The sequence below is a fragment of the Pyxicephalus adspersus genome, chromosome 1, assembly GCF_032062135.1.
Source record: "Pyxicephalus adspersus chromosome 1, UCB_Pads_2.0, whole genome shotgun sequence".
Lineage (NCBI taxonomy): Eukaryota > Metazoa > Chordata > Amphibia > Anura > Pyxicephalidae > Pyxicephalus > Pyxicephalus adspersus.
In genome coordinates, this window is record NC_092858.1 from 32,921,406 (window position 1) to 32,936,978 (window position 15,573).

The 15,573-nt window shown below is 37.3% G+C and overlaps 1 protein-coding gene across 2 annotated transcripts in view; it reads left to right on the forward strand.

Moving 5' to 3' along the window:
* Nucleotides 1-15,573, forward strand: part of TNS2 (tensin 2) — a 102,816-nt gene that overhangs the window by 21,213 nt on the left and 66,030 nt on the right. Inside the window, exon 1 of one of the 2 annotated variants that reach the window (XM_072405689.1) lies at nucleotides 4,498-4,695. The exons of the other annotated variant lie outside the window; for it this stretch is intronic. The gene's annotated coding sequence lies outside the window, so the exon portion shown is untranslated. Of the gene's footprint in view, nucleotides 1-4,497; nucleotides 4,696-15,573 lie in introns of those variants that run through there. 2 annotated transcript variants of the gene reach the window in all.

Genomic DNA, 15,573 nt, shown 5'->3' on the forward strand with positions numbered 1-15,573 from the left:
GGATATATATGTGTGCAGTTGTGCAAGGACAACTAAGCACCATCACCCCTGTAAGCATCCCTCTAAGCACCATCACCACCACCATGTTACCACCTCTTCCACCTAAATGCCACTGGACATAGGTCATTGTTCAGTGATACAAATCTCTACAAAAAGGTTCCTCTGGTGTAATAGGAGTTTGTGCAAAGTCCGTTAGCTCTCTTGTTACCTTCACTGTGCCGTATTTGGGGATGATGATTTACAAGCCACTTGTACAGAAACATTGTTTCCCGTTTTAATTTCAGTAGTATCAACCTGCTGAAATTCATTATCATCTCCTCATGTTTCTAGCTGCCAAATAGAGCCTGCTGGGATCGCTCATGTAATAGTAAGATGAATGAGTGTCCTGGAACCTGCGCTCTCATGTTGCACAGCTGTGTTCCCAGATCACTGCTCCCCGCAGTTTGCACAGAACTGGGTCACATTGTGCAGCTGCAATAGAAAGCCATAGAGCAAACTTCCCCCAGGAGGAAAAAATTCAACACATGTTTAGTCATCACTGGGAAATAACAGCCAGGTTCTCCAGGCCCCCCAGAATATACATTTCACCTCTGTAGTTAGAAACAATGAAGAACACCTCTGATAGATAAGAGAAGACAATGGGGAAATAAACAGCAATTAGGAAGTGAAGAGATTTGGGAAAGGGGAAGGTGGCCAGCCAGGAAAGTTGGGAGAATATTGGCATACCAATGCAGTGTCCTGCAATCGCAGAGATATCAGAGTTTTGCGTGCTGTTCTCTGACAGCTGTGCTTTACCAAACTCAGGTCTTCTTTAACCTCCATGTAACCCTTAAAACTAAACCCTAAAGAAAACACTGCTGGGAAAATACAGGAAGGAAAAGCAGGCAAAGCCAGAGTGATGCTTTAGGTTCCTGCTTTTTTAGTACTAACTACCTCCTGGGGATTTCCTTGAAATGGCTATAAATTTGCAGAAAAAACGTCCATCTCATACAAGACATTTCCCAGGGCTGGCAATAATCTATCACAGCCTAAAGTATTGCACTATAACAGAAGGAGGACATACACAGAAGCACTTTATCCTTTTTTTAGTGGCCTATTTATTTTTAGAGGACAAGCAGCAATACATAAATATTTCTGGATGTTCACTTTCTATATTCCCATGCACATCAACCAGTAAAGGCATGGACAACATTGTAAGTTATTTGGGTCCTTATTACTTTCCATAGGTGGGAAGAGACCAGTAGTCATCCCATAGGTGGGAAGAGACCAGTAGTCATCCCCGTCTTCTGCCATGGCTCCTTTATTGTCTAGTAACCCTGAACAAGACCTATTTGCTTCATGTAATAATGTTTCATCTCTGTTTTACCTTGAATAAAGACCGTTTCAACTTAATTAAAAAACTATTTCTGTGTAAACATGGTAATTGAGGAAAAAGCAAATGACGTGGAAGGTAATTTTATTTGGAGTTTATTCCATTATTCCATCCTTTATTTGCTAATGATCTGGGGGGTACACATAGACATAAGAGGGCTATAGGTTGCTTTAATGTGTATGTATGGTGAAAACTATTTGGTCTTTGCTGGAATATAAAAGGGTTTAAAGTTTAATTTTCCTTACCTTCCAGTTCTGGAGATACAACAGGAAATGAGTTAAAATCTATGCATAAACAGCAAACTTATTTTGATTACTTTATATTGGTGACAACTCATAGGTGACTTTCTTTGTCTGTGATAATAGTGACGAAGACAAAAGGTGACACATAAAAAAGAAAAAAAAAGTTGACAGCTTTTATCTATATTTCGCTTTATCCCCCAGTAAAGGATTTGGCTATATGTTCAATTTAAATTCTGTGACATAAAATAAGTCTGAAAAGATAACTTGACGTAAAAAGGGAACAGACAATATTAACATTCATATGTGAAACATTTTCCGGGGTTTATGGGAACAGTGAAATGCTGTGATTCTGTGTGAATATGTGGGGTGTGTATTTTCTATAGGCAGCAGACTTCCTGTACATAATCCTCTTTAAGCCCTCATAGAAAAAGCCTGAGCCTGCTAAATGGCTGCATGGCAAATGTATCTTTTTACAACCAAAGTTTGGAAACTTAAATCTAGATCTGACAAATCAGGTGTTCAGTACCAGCAGCTATGATCTTTCTAACTGTCCACAATCATTTGTTGTCATTGTTCCCTCTTTTGAGAAAATAAATTCATAATAGTAGGATTGATCATGTTTTGAAATATTTTGATTCCAGAGATGTAACCTGCACTAATAAATTCTAGACTGAACTTTTGGCAGCTGTACAAAGCAAGCAATGGTGAAGTGCAGCATCCAGTACAGAGTCGGCTCTTGAGTGCCCCAATTATAATATTATGAACTTTTTGCTTGGTATGAGATGCCGTTGACCATCACTGATGGTCTTTGTGCTTTTTTATTGATTTAGCTCACTGACGTTTCTTTTTTTACATCCCATTGCTACTGATTTCCTCCAGCCTCTTTTAGCCACCACCTGTTCATATATCTATCCTCTATGTAGCCTCCATGGCTTCACTAATGGCTGATGGGGAATTTAAAAATAAATGTCTGCTCTGCTCATTCTTTCTGCTTCTCAACATGTCACACAAACATGCTAAGAAGCTACTCCATTCCACATTGCTCTGTTCCATTGTATTCCATATTCCCATGCTCCTTCCATCAGTCTTCTTGAGGCCGTGATGAAGACCGAGCAGGTGTTGGTGGTCCTAAATCTGGACAGGCATAGACTTTACCCTGTTCTGTCCATTTAGAAGGCAGTGCATGTGTTTTTCCCCTGTTGTAGAAGGGTCTGACTGTGCTCTGGGGTGCCTGGTTCACAAAACTGGTTGGAAAAAATTGTAAGTTCACAGGTTGGAAAAAACAGCTGGATCTTGATGCTCCTTTTGCTTCTGTACAATTTTTTTGTAATAAAGACCAGTCACTGTTGCTATACCTGTTTGTGCAGGGTGATTGGTCATGTATCTGCCCTCCAAAGTGTTCTTCAGTCAGTATGTACTGGGAGATTTTGCTGAATTTCTTCAACAAGTTCTCTGAACAAGCTATGTGCATCAGTGATAATGCCACCAGTGTGACATTTATTATTATTAATATTATTATTATTAGTAAACAGGATTTATATAGCGCCAACATATTATGCAGCTCTGTACATTAAATAGAGGTTGTTAAATCACAGACAGATATAGACAGTGACACAGCAGGAGGAGAGGATCCTTCCCAGAAGGGCTTACAATCTAGGAGGTGGGGGACGTATTACACAACAATAAATATGAGGGGAAATATGAAATAAAGTGAAGTAGTGAGGGTTTAGGAGACATAAGAAGATTAGTAGGCAAGTTTGAAAAGATGAGTTTTGAGTTCTCTTTTACATGAGCAGAAAGTCGGAGAAAGCCGAATAGGACGAGGAAGACCATTCCAGAAAGTCGGAGCAGCCTTAAAAAGTCTTGGAGCCGTACGTGTGATGAGGTTATGAGTGAAGAAGTCATTAGTAGGTCATTGGAGGAGTAAAGAGAGCAGCTAGGGGGTATTTTTTTTACCAGGTCAAAAAGGTCAGTAGGACAAGAGCTGTGGAAGGATTTGAAGGCAAAGCACAGGAGCTTGAATTTGATTCTAAGGTTAAATGGAAGCCAGTGTACAGAACTACAAAGAGATGCAGCAGAAGAGGAGCGGAGCGAAGGATGGATGAGTCTGGCTGCAGCATTCATGATAGATTGTAGAGGAGAGAGTCGGGTTAGTGGAATACCAGAGAGAAGGATGTTACAGTAGTCCAGACGAGAGATGATAAGAGCGTGTACAAGGAGTTTGGTGACCTCTGGGGACAGGTAGGGGCAGATTTTGGAGATGTTGTGTAGGTGAAATTGACAGGACCTGGAAATGTCCTGAATATGGGGGTGAATAGGAGGGCAAAATCGAATTATCTCGGTTTGCAAATGTATTTGGGACACACAAGGTAGTGTCATATCTATTTGTATCCACTGATAAATATATTTAAAAGGAAATGTTGTGTCAGGAGTTTGCTTTCAATGTCTTTAGAGCAGCTCTGCTATTGAAAATCTTCAGAGAATTATCACATTTTTGTCTTGTTGAGTAATTTGTCCTCACAGCAGGACTCTGCTGTACTCTCCTGCCTTCCATACTCTCAAATATGAGCCATTTCCTTTGGTTCCCACTGATCAGCTATGTTTCTAGACATAGACCAGAATTTCGGCATATTGATGATAAATCACAGGTGCATTCCTATGTAGGACATTCATTGCAGCTGATGTTTTGTGACTATTGGAACCCAACCAAAGTGCTGCATGGGAGTGTTGTACTATGTGAAAACTTAATATAAAAATGAAGAGTAGGAGGTGTAGAACGGCAGGCCAGTGACCCTCTCCAGATATTTAATTACCCCCCTTCCTCCGATTGGAGCGTGGGGACCCAGCACAGACACACTATTATCTGATGTTAAAACACAGCACGGGATTCAGTTGAGTGCCAGAATCAGAGGCTGACGATGACGAGAAAGCCTGTAGGACAGGGAGTACGAAGAGAACGTGGGAAGGAAAATGTCAAGGGGAGCGCAAGGAAAATCTAGAAGGAAATAATTAAAGGAACTCATGAAAGGATGTTGTTGTGTGTGATAAAATCTGGACTTTTGCTGCAATCAGCATTTGAAGGTGTGTATTGTGTGTTGTCAGTAAAGGGCTGCTTACTCTGTAATCTCTGTTTATAGATAAAAAACAACTTCTGACAGACAGCATGCCATTAGAATAAGTAATATTCTTATTTTTATAATAATTATTACCTGTTTTCATTCTCTATGCTTGTAAATTTTGTTTATTGTATACAGCTGTGATGATTCACATGTTGATTGTTTCCATTAGGGATTTATAGACATACAGAGGACTTTTATGTGTAGTCTGAAATCTGGGAATGTCTTGTGTTGTATGTATTTGTGGTGTGTTTTTATGTCTCACTGCTGATGTCATCTTAAAGGATATGTACACCCTAAAACAACTCGTACTTGGTTCTGTTTGGTCAAGTAAATATTATATTAATTTTTTTATATCTGTTTAAAAATGACCTGTTCATCCTTCCAGAAAGCTTGCCAACAGAAAACATGCTGTGCTGCCTGCCTATGCTGTGCTCCAATATGTTATATTATTCTCTGCTATCTCTGAGGGCTGTAAACTTCTACACTCAGTGTTTATGGAGAAAAGGAAGTTATTGCATGGAACAATGGAGCATGGAACAATGAGACAGAACAAGGGACCCCCATTAATGTGTGTTTTTTTTTGTGTGTGTGGGGGGGGGGGGGGGGGTCAAGACAAAAAGCCAGGATTAAACTATTTGATTGAGTTTGCACATCCCTCCACATGACAAGATGTCACTTCCACTATTCAGGCACATATATGTAGACTAAAGACTGGAAATATGTACAATTTTAAACTGAATATGGAAAATTCTAAACTTTTTATGTCTTCCTTACCTATGTATATTCGATGCAAAGCAACTTTCACAATTTCAGAAATTTCACAATTGTTGTCCTTTAAACCTGAAATAAAGTAGCAGGGGAGTAGTTTGCAATACATCTATAGGAACTGCTTTACTCTACAAAGGTTACTGGTGTGAAACCGGTATTAAAGCTAAACCTCCAACTCAAATGTCAGGAGAAGACTGAGATCAGGAACATTTGTGTAAAATCATCAATCAAACGGCAGATTGGACAATGAAGGCATTTATGGGGTCATTTCTCTGCTCATTGGACTATATGATTTTTCACAGACCTCAGATCAGACATTCCTTCTGTTCAAAATGGACCGGTCTCTTTATCATAGATCGGCCACTGCATGGCCTAACTCACATGAAAACAGGAGTATTGAGGAGAGTGCCAGGTCCAGTTATTGTTAAATCTGTGGAGGTTTGTGATTTTTAGCTTATGCTGTGAAGTAATTTTATTTAGCACTTTTATTATTCTTGCACATAGTGTCCTGGCCGGGATTCAAACCTGCGATCTAGGACTGCAAAGCCCATAGTGCTAACCACTGAGCCAACCATGCTGCCCATTTGGCTAGAAGGCTCTAGTTGAAGCAGCCATGTTCCATTATAAGTTCCAAGACTTGAGTGACAACCTGTGTAGCATAATTTCTCTTCATCGATTTAGGGCATGGCTTCCATCATAGCCTAATCCCAATTATTTTGCTTTGTGACAGGAGGGATAGCAAAAATAGAAGCTGCGAGACAGGCAATGGTTCTGGGTGGTTCAATTCTTGTCCTTCCCTTTCAATGTGACAACAGAAATGCTGTTATAAAATTAATACCACCAAAGGGCTTACTTTATTTTGATGGTTGGGGTTTCTGAGGTTTTTTTTTTTAAATACTGGATAGAGAAGTGAAGGGGTATTGTATCCATCTGGTTTGTATTACTGTGTGTGTACCTGCAGAGAAGATCAACCCTTTATAAGTGACCCCCCCCAAGTGTTTTCATATCAACTTATTAACACGTGGTTATGGTAATAATAGTGGTAAAAAATAGCTTTATTATTAAAGGTTTATTCATCTTGTTCTGCTGGAGGCAAGTGGAAGAAAAGTTGGCCAGGTCAGGTTCCATAGCTACATATGACAATACCAGATTGATCCTGGATGTGTACTTCATTGTTTATCTCCTTTCAGCTTTCTTTAATTAACAATGTGTATATTACAAAATGGTAGCTCTGGCAGCAATGTTTTGTTGGAAAAGAATATTGTGTAATCAAACATTCCCCTTTAATAAAGAGATGATGTGGAGCTTTGGTTCCTGTTTGTCATTAAGGGCCTGAAAAAAATTAGCTATACCGCTGTGTGCCATATATGTTTATTACTGTGCTTTTCTGTTGATGTTTATCAGTACATGATGAATTTTATTTTTATTCTCTGTACTTTTTCTGTAGTCAAGATGCCTCCCCATCCTGTTGGATTTGTGCCCATCTGCACTGAGTCAATGTTCCCAAAAGTCATGGTTCATAAATCTATGAGGAGCTTCACTAAACATGACGCAAACATCTGCAGCAAGTTCATCCCATATAAAATGTCTCAGTGCCTTCTGTATGAGCTTTGTTTTACAAGGGGATGATCATAAATTGTTTATCTGAGTTTTTGGTCACCACAAGACTGTTACGACTGTTTGCAGTTATTAAAACAAGAACATTAAAAGATATAAACATCCAACAAAATAAAATTCACGCTCCAGTCTCCTGCGGCGTGAAAGCAGATACACTGTTTGAGATACATAACACCCTAGGATGGGGCCACATTTAAAAAGAAAAGAGTGCTCATGAGGATTTTTTTTCATTTGTTGAAGCCCAACTTTGCATGAAAATGAAAGGCATGCTTAACTAAAACCTTGGTGTGTGTATATTTATATATATATATATATATATATATATATATATATATATATGGCACCATATAGTTGGGGTTTTCTCAATAGATAGATTAAACCACAATAGCATTGAATAAAATGTCACAGTTTATTTATTGCAGGTACCAATATCTTGTTACTGTATTAATATTATATATTCCTTTATATAAAGTATTTTGTACTTGAGTTGATTATGATGGATCACTTGCTCCTAAGTGATCCATTGTGCAATATTGTTGGCCATTGGTGAAATGTAAAGTGTGTAACAAAATCTATTAATGGGTCTAATTTAATAAAGCTCTCTAAGGCTGGAGAGGATACACTTTCATCAGTGAAGCTGGGTGATCCAGCAAACCTGGAATGGATCTGGTCCAGGATTCAAAACATTTGCTAACAAATAGCAAATGACTTAAGAAAACCATTTCAGGTTTGCTGGATCACCCAGCTTCAGCTTATGAAAGTGTATCCTCTCCAACCTTGGAGAGCTTTCATAAATCAGGGGCAATGTATCAAATGATTTATTATGCATTTTACATATGGACACAGTGCCATGGTGTGACCCAAATATATACTGAGATTGTTTTTCCATTTTTTTGTTATTAGATCTTGGTTTATACTTGCATAGTATATATGGTATATAAAAATAATATAAAGAACTTTGGATTTAAAAAAAAAGTAGGATACATAAAATGAACATCCTTTGAAATTTGTACAGTGTGATGCAACTCTAACCCTCCTCCAAGCAAATAATGTTCTAAGAAGTTATTTTTGTTGTAGCTATACTTTTACATGAATGGAGATTTCTTTTTTTACTTGAATATAATTATTATCTGTCCTAGGGAAACCAAAGGAATTCAAAAGGTTATTCTTAAGCTGTCAATTTCAAGTGCAAAATGGAGTTTGATTGGTTGCTTTAGGAAACCGAGTTTTTATTCCAGGAAGCTTGATTGATAAGGCGCTATTGTGCCATCGCGATTGCTCATTCTCTGTGATTAAGTTGACATCTCTGGTATGAGCTAGTTATAATGACCTCTGATTCTACTTCCTTCTCTGTTACATTCTTCCTCTTCTCCATTTCACCCCATCCTCTCCTCCCTCTGTCCAGCTGCTGGACGATCACAGCACATTCTTGTTATATCGTGGGACAAGTTCTGTCTTATCATACAACCGACATCTGGGAATAAGGACAGGGGAGGGGAATGCTACTCTCCTAATCCATGGGACTATTTCTGTTCCCTCCTATACTCATTATTCTTGTAATTCCCACCTTCACAAAGTGACTTTCAGGAAAAGAAGTCTGTATTCATAGTAAGCGGAAAATCCCTTCCTGATGCCTGCAGCCAGTTGCCATAAATATCGCTAGTTAATCAACAATTTTACAGGCACATTTTTTAAGACCTAAAGAGTACAACCAGACTTTTAAAGATCCCCTACCATAATGCAGCATTTCTAGTCATATGAAATTTCACTTATTTTTTTTTACAGTCTATAATACTTGAGGCTTTTGGCAAACTGAATGACCAAGCTAGTTAAAAAGTCTGCTCTGCTTTTATAGTCTTTTTTTACCATACTTATATAATCAGAAGCATACAAAATTTTAATGAAAACAGTTTATAAGTTGAGCAAACAAATCCGATTGTTAGCAAAGTTTAGAATTTTCTATTCAAAAGTCTTGAGATGAACTAAAACCCAATACAGCGGAATACAGCTTCTTTACAGAATCCAGCTGTACACAAGGTGCAGTCAAACATGGCAGCCAAATTGGATGAATCCTTTTAACAGTAAAATTAGGAATTATGATGTTGTCTCTTTTATTACAATTTGATCTTAGTGATTTGTGCTTTGCATTGCCTGATTGAATAGGCCAGTTTGAGTTAAAAAACAGGGTATTTGGTATGATGAGCTGCAATATCTATTGTTATTATTCAATACAAATATTGAAGTGCAGTGCATGTTTAAAACAATGTACATTTTTCATAATATGTGTTTGTTCTCCTTTCTCAATAACTAAACATATATAAAGAGAGAACTGAAACTACCCAACGATGCATACAGAAAGATTTTGTTCAGGCCATCTATAACAAATTATTCAGGTTATTCCTTATATCATCCTACGCTGCATTAGGGCCTGATTTATTAAAGCTCTCTAAGGTTGGACAGGATACACTTTGATCAGTGAAGCTGGGTGATCCAGGAAACTTGGAATGGATCTGGTCCAGGAGTCAAAACATTTGCTAGCAATAAAGAAATCTATTTCAGGTGTGGTGGATCACCCAGCTTCACTGATGAAAGTAAAACCTTTCTAGCCATGGAGAGTTTTAATTATTCAGGGACAATAAGAAAGGCATCTGGTTGTGGTGGTCAAAAAGAAAAGGACTTTTCAGACCTTTCTGATCAAGATTCCAAAAGCCACTTGTTACAGTTCAGTGTTGGTAAATTGCTGCAGTCCATGATTTGTTTGCATGGCTCATTATAGAATATTTAATATTATTTATATTTGGTCATTTCATACTGACACATGAAACTCATAGAATTCAATATTAACCATACATGTAGAAAGTTCATTAGTGTGAACATAAGGCTCATTTCTTAATCCGTATAAATGCAAAGCTCTGCAAATTACTGGAACCAGGAAGCTATTGTGCCCGAAAACCTTCTGGTGTCTTGTTTTATTGATCCATTGAGGTCAATCTGTTCACATATCTTCTCAGACCACCTGGGGGTTTACAGCCAATTGTTTGTTAATGAAGACAAAAATATCTCTTCTCCTTCCTCCAGTCAGGACCAAAGACCACTTTGCAAATGCCAACCTTTGATGTTGTCTGTATTTTTGGTCACATTGGGGGCACAAATAAGAAATAATCTGTAGGCTTTAAAGAGCACTTAAATTTGAAATGTAAGATACTAGTGGCTATGAGTTATTTGTACATTGTAATACTTATTGTAGATACAATAAAAGCTTATGGGCACCTTCACTGACAATGCTGGCATGTTCTAACACTCTTAACGAAAGTAGGAAAAGGTCTGGGTCATGATCCTGCACTTACCTAAGACGACAGCTGTTAGATAGTCAATGGGCCTGATTTATTAAAGCTCTCCAAGGCTGGAGAAGATTTTCTTCAGTGAAGCTGGGTAATCCAGCAAACCTGGAATGGATCTGATCCAGGATCCCAAACATTTGCTAACAAATAGCAAATGAATTTAAGGAAATCAATTCCAGGTTTGCTGGATCAGCTCTACTGATGAAAGTGTATTCTCTCCAGCCTTAGAAAGCTTTAATAAAAAAGGTCAGGCCCTATGAAAGACAATTTAGAAGATTATATTTTGGTAATTTTTTCTGCATAAGTCATATTTTATGCATTATATGTTTCTATGGCATCACCTTTTGTTGCACTGGGATGATGTAGTAAAGACACTTGAACAAAGTGATGTGTATCTATAAAGCACCCTGGGATGCATTATGTGAAAATAATATAATATGAGCAGGACTTGAAACACCTTGTAAAAAGTTGATTCTAAATTACTTGAAGGTGTATTTTAATCTAAGGAACAGATGCAGGTAAGGTTGTGTTGTAAACTGATAGAAATGATTGTATTCAGGGGCAGATGTTCACAACTGGAGCCTATAGACACACAATAGTTTATGCTCAATATAACGCTCTTCTGATTTATGAACTGTCCTAACCTGCCATAGAATCGTGTTGTAATGTACATGTTTTGTATATGTTTGTATACAGGTTTACATGTATGCAGGTTTACATAAGCTTTTTACTGAAGGTGGAGAAAAATGTGATGCCTAAAATTAAGGGAAAAGCCTCCTATGTTTCTTAAGAACTTATACTGTGTCCATAATAAATCCAGACTCCCTTGAGGTTTATATAGTTGACTTGAAGGTTTTTTTTGTTATCCTAACAAAGCTGCACTTTTACTGTAAGGATTGATCCATACTGGAAACACCACCTCCAATAATAAATCATTTTAAACCTTATCATTTCCCAATGTAGCAGTGACACCATTTCTATACCCAGAGTGCTCGTTACATTGCCACAAATTGCTGGTAATAACAGTGTGTGGTAAACACAGTACACTGAAACATTGTCTTCCAGTCACTGAGAACATTACCTCCTAGAACTTATTTCTGGATTTGTTTTTGTTTGGACTTCTGAGTTTCTTGCTTTCCCATAATTCTTCCAAGCACTTGGAAACAAATCATATTTTTTTGTTTTTATTCAAATCTGCACCAAGCTTATTATCAAATGTCGACCAAGATGCCAAAGTAGATAATATAAAGATATCAGAGGGCCAAAATATTCTCCCCCCAAAATATTCTCTCCCAAGTTACTATAAATCCATAACAGGAATCGATCTACAACCAACTGAAGTGGATATGTGCCATTAGTTTTTATTATATTACTGTTGTAATGGTTTGTGATCGGTTTTGACAAAAGAACATCCTTGAAAAGTTGGAAAAACAAAGTTTTAAAGTGTACTTCTACCCACTGGGGGTCAGACTGTGATGTAGTATTGTTTTTACAAACCCAATACCCCAGAACAAAAAAGAAATGATTTACTTTTATGTAAAATTACTATCATCTTATGATATATGTCAGCATAATATTGATTGAACTGTAGGAAGTAAAACATTTACAAGAGAAAAAAAATATAATTAAACGATAAACACTCCTGTCAGCAGAATGAGAACATTTTTGTTTTTGAGAGACCCATTTTTTATGCTTCATAACAATTAGGATAGAAGTGTCAAAAATTGATAGGTTTAAAACTATGCAAAAATAACATTGAAATGGACTTCTTGAGGAAATGTCACCTATTATTAAATATACCCCATCCATCATTTGTTGAGGCTGTAATATTACACTTCTGCCATCAACATCATGTTTATACTCCAAAAATAACAATTCTTCTTATCGACATCAAACATTATTATATATGTATTGAACTAATAATGAATGGCTTCCTTTTACTCCTACATGAGTGCCATCCAATTAACAACTTCCTATCAGAATCTGATTCTGTGTCTGTGAATGACTTCCTGTTTGGAAAACTGCAGAGTATTCCTCTACTTATCTTTTCCTGTTGGAGCCCTGCTGAGAACCATCAGTTAGTTGTGTAACTAAACAAGTCTTTGATACTGGGCTTTGAAAAATTTTTTTTATTGCACAAATAATTGCCAGCTCTACATAGTTAGAAATAATTCCATCCCTGGATTTGGAATTTTTATGGGCTAAGTCTATTGGGAGTTATTTATAGAGCATACAATATCAGTGTTCTCCTGGTTTTGGTTAGTTATTTTTAACGTGTTATTCTCTTTTCTTCTCTTTATAGAAACGTGGTTGGGGGTTCACTTTTGGGAAGAGTTTTAAGTTTGTCATTTTACCATTTTGCTTTCATTTTTGCCATAATTTATTGTAAAATGTCATGTTTATTAATTAGTGTACATAAACTTTGAGATCAAAAATTGGCATGGGTGGTGGAGACATATGATGGACGGATGATAAATAATATCCTACCCTTCTTCTACATTTGTATTTTGTTGGAGTGTGTTTCTGCATTTTTGGTATTCATTTTAAGTTATTTGTTCACAGTTTTTCAATAGATACGTTACTCCTGTTTAGGTTTTTAAAGTATGGTATCATTTTTACAGTCGTCCAACACATTGCCCCAATTCCTTAGTAAGGGTGTTGGTTAGAACATTGTGCAGGGGGAAGGGTCACAGCACTGGAAACCCAGATCACTGTGAGCAGTGTCAGAGCAATGGTCCATCTCTCCAGTGTTCTGCCAACACATGGTAGCTTTTATGTATGAAGCATATACACCTTTTTAAGGTTTCCTATGCAGCCTGACTACGTCACAAGTAAAGTACCCAAGGCTTTTTTAGACTTAATGGTCTATCCCATTTATTAGTGGTTCTATCAGCTATTAAGGAGTCACAAGAGGTCCTAGGTTTGATACTAAAACACTACTCATAGGATGATGCCAGCAAGAGAAGAAATCTTTCAGAGGCAAAAGGATTTAACTTTCCTGCAGCCCTGTGGTCACACTTAACTTTATAGTTAACACAGTTGTTAGGTGCATTAACTTGGGGATTAATTTAAGGTTCATGATTACCCTAAAGTGGCCTTTCTAGACCTTTTGAGGGATAGCCCTTTAAATAACTTTCAGGTCTTCAGGGAACCCTTTTTACAATTACTATATCCACAGCTGACAGTATATTAGTGTGGCAGTCAGTGGGAGGAATGCCTCTTTTATTGCTGGCCAGTAGGAAGAATGTCAACGTTACTGATATTCAAATATATCATTGGTGTCAGTTAAACTGACCTGAGAGGCACAGAATGCTTTTTGTCCAAGGAACCCCTAGCAACCTCTGGAAGAACCTTCAGGGTTCTAGGGAACCCTGGTAGGGAACCATTAATGTGCCTGAAGAAAAGGGTTGTCCATTTGTCCATGATTTATAGCAAATATCCTGTTGAAGTTTTTGCTTTCCAGCTGTTTTTTTTTTCTCGGATGCTAAATTTGGTTACTGATTTAGAAGATTATTTCATATATATATTTATTCTAAAATAGAAAAGAATATGGAACATAAAGCTTGAACTCTATTCAGTTCTGTCAGTCTTTTTGGCACTGAGTAGTGGAGTCATTCTGAGTTCTTTAGTGCTTTGGGTCCTGTCAGAATTATAAGTGGCTGCTTAGGCAAGTAGGAATTTCCAAGAACCTTGTGGTTCTGCCAGATGGCTAATGTTTTACAAATAAATTAATTAACAATTCTGCATTAGTTTCTTGCTAAAACACATGAGCCCCTATATGTTTTGTTCCTTCCTGATATAATATGAAATGTTTCATTTATGAAAAGGGCTGAATAAAAAAAGCCAATACCTGTCAATGCATTCAGTTTTCCTGGCAGGTTGTACAATAGTCCCTAGAGTAACCAGGACTGATTATATGTCCGCCAGATCAGAGGGATAACAAATCACAGAGGGGATAATTGGTTTAGGACAGAGAACATTGGCAAGGAACATAAGAATCATATGTGGTCCTATTAAAATCCATTTTTATAGATAGTTCTAAGTAAAAGGCTAAATCCACCAAAAACCTCATCCATATTGATATATTAGGACACAAATGTGCTGTTTGTTCAGGTTTGCTGTGTTGAGTATTTTGTTCCCTTCTCTGGATAACTTAGTATTGGATATATGTAAGCAGATTATCAGACAGTAGAAATACTGAATAACCCTCTTTGACCTTTTAAGTTAAAATCTAATAAAATATAATTTATTCAAGCTATGTAATAAATAGGCACTAATAGTGGGGAAGAAAAGGGTAAAGGCCAGAGGCCAGTCAGAGCACGGATTCTTTGCACGGAGCTGTCAATCTAGCTCTGCAATCAAGCTCACAGAAATAACAGAGCACAAAGATGACATCAGTTTGCTCCTTCTCCTTTTTTGTCCAACCAGCTAGCTGAGGTTGGTTCCTTGACCAAACTGTATTACTTAGCTGCAGCAGATAAAAGTGAGGTCACTGACCAATGCTCTGCTGTTTGGTAGCTTAGAATAAATCCTAAATCCAGGTAGCCAGTATACCTAAAATACATTGCATTGCAATTGGTTCCTAGCATTATGTGATTGAATCTTTAGATAGTGAAATCAAGTAATCTGATTGCCATTTTTTTCTCTGTTCAGCCAACCAATCTTGTGTTCAAGAACCTGGGGTGGACTGTCCATGGACTATCATTCATGACTATCACCAGGAAGTGGCAAAGACTCTTCCCTTTACCTACCACAGGCCAATAGAGAAGTTGGGGTGTGGTTTGCTAGGTTATTTGTGTGATATTATGTTAGTTTAATATTTTATAGTTTAATTTACCAAAATAAATATTCATCCTAAAATAGATGGCCATCCAGTGCTATAGATTATATTCCTCCAATGAGTACAAAAGAACCTTTTTGCTTGACGGGGTTTGCATTTACTGCACAAAACGATCTTTTAGACTCATTGGAGCACTATAATCTATAGCATTGGATGGCTATCTATATTAGGATGAATATTTATATTACTGTTTACCTGTATATGATATGAACAGAATAAACTACCGTATTTTTCGGACCATAAGACGCACTTTTTTTCCCCCTAAAGTGGGGGG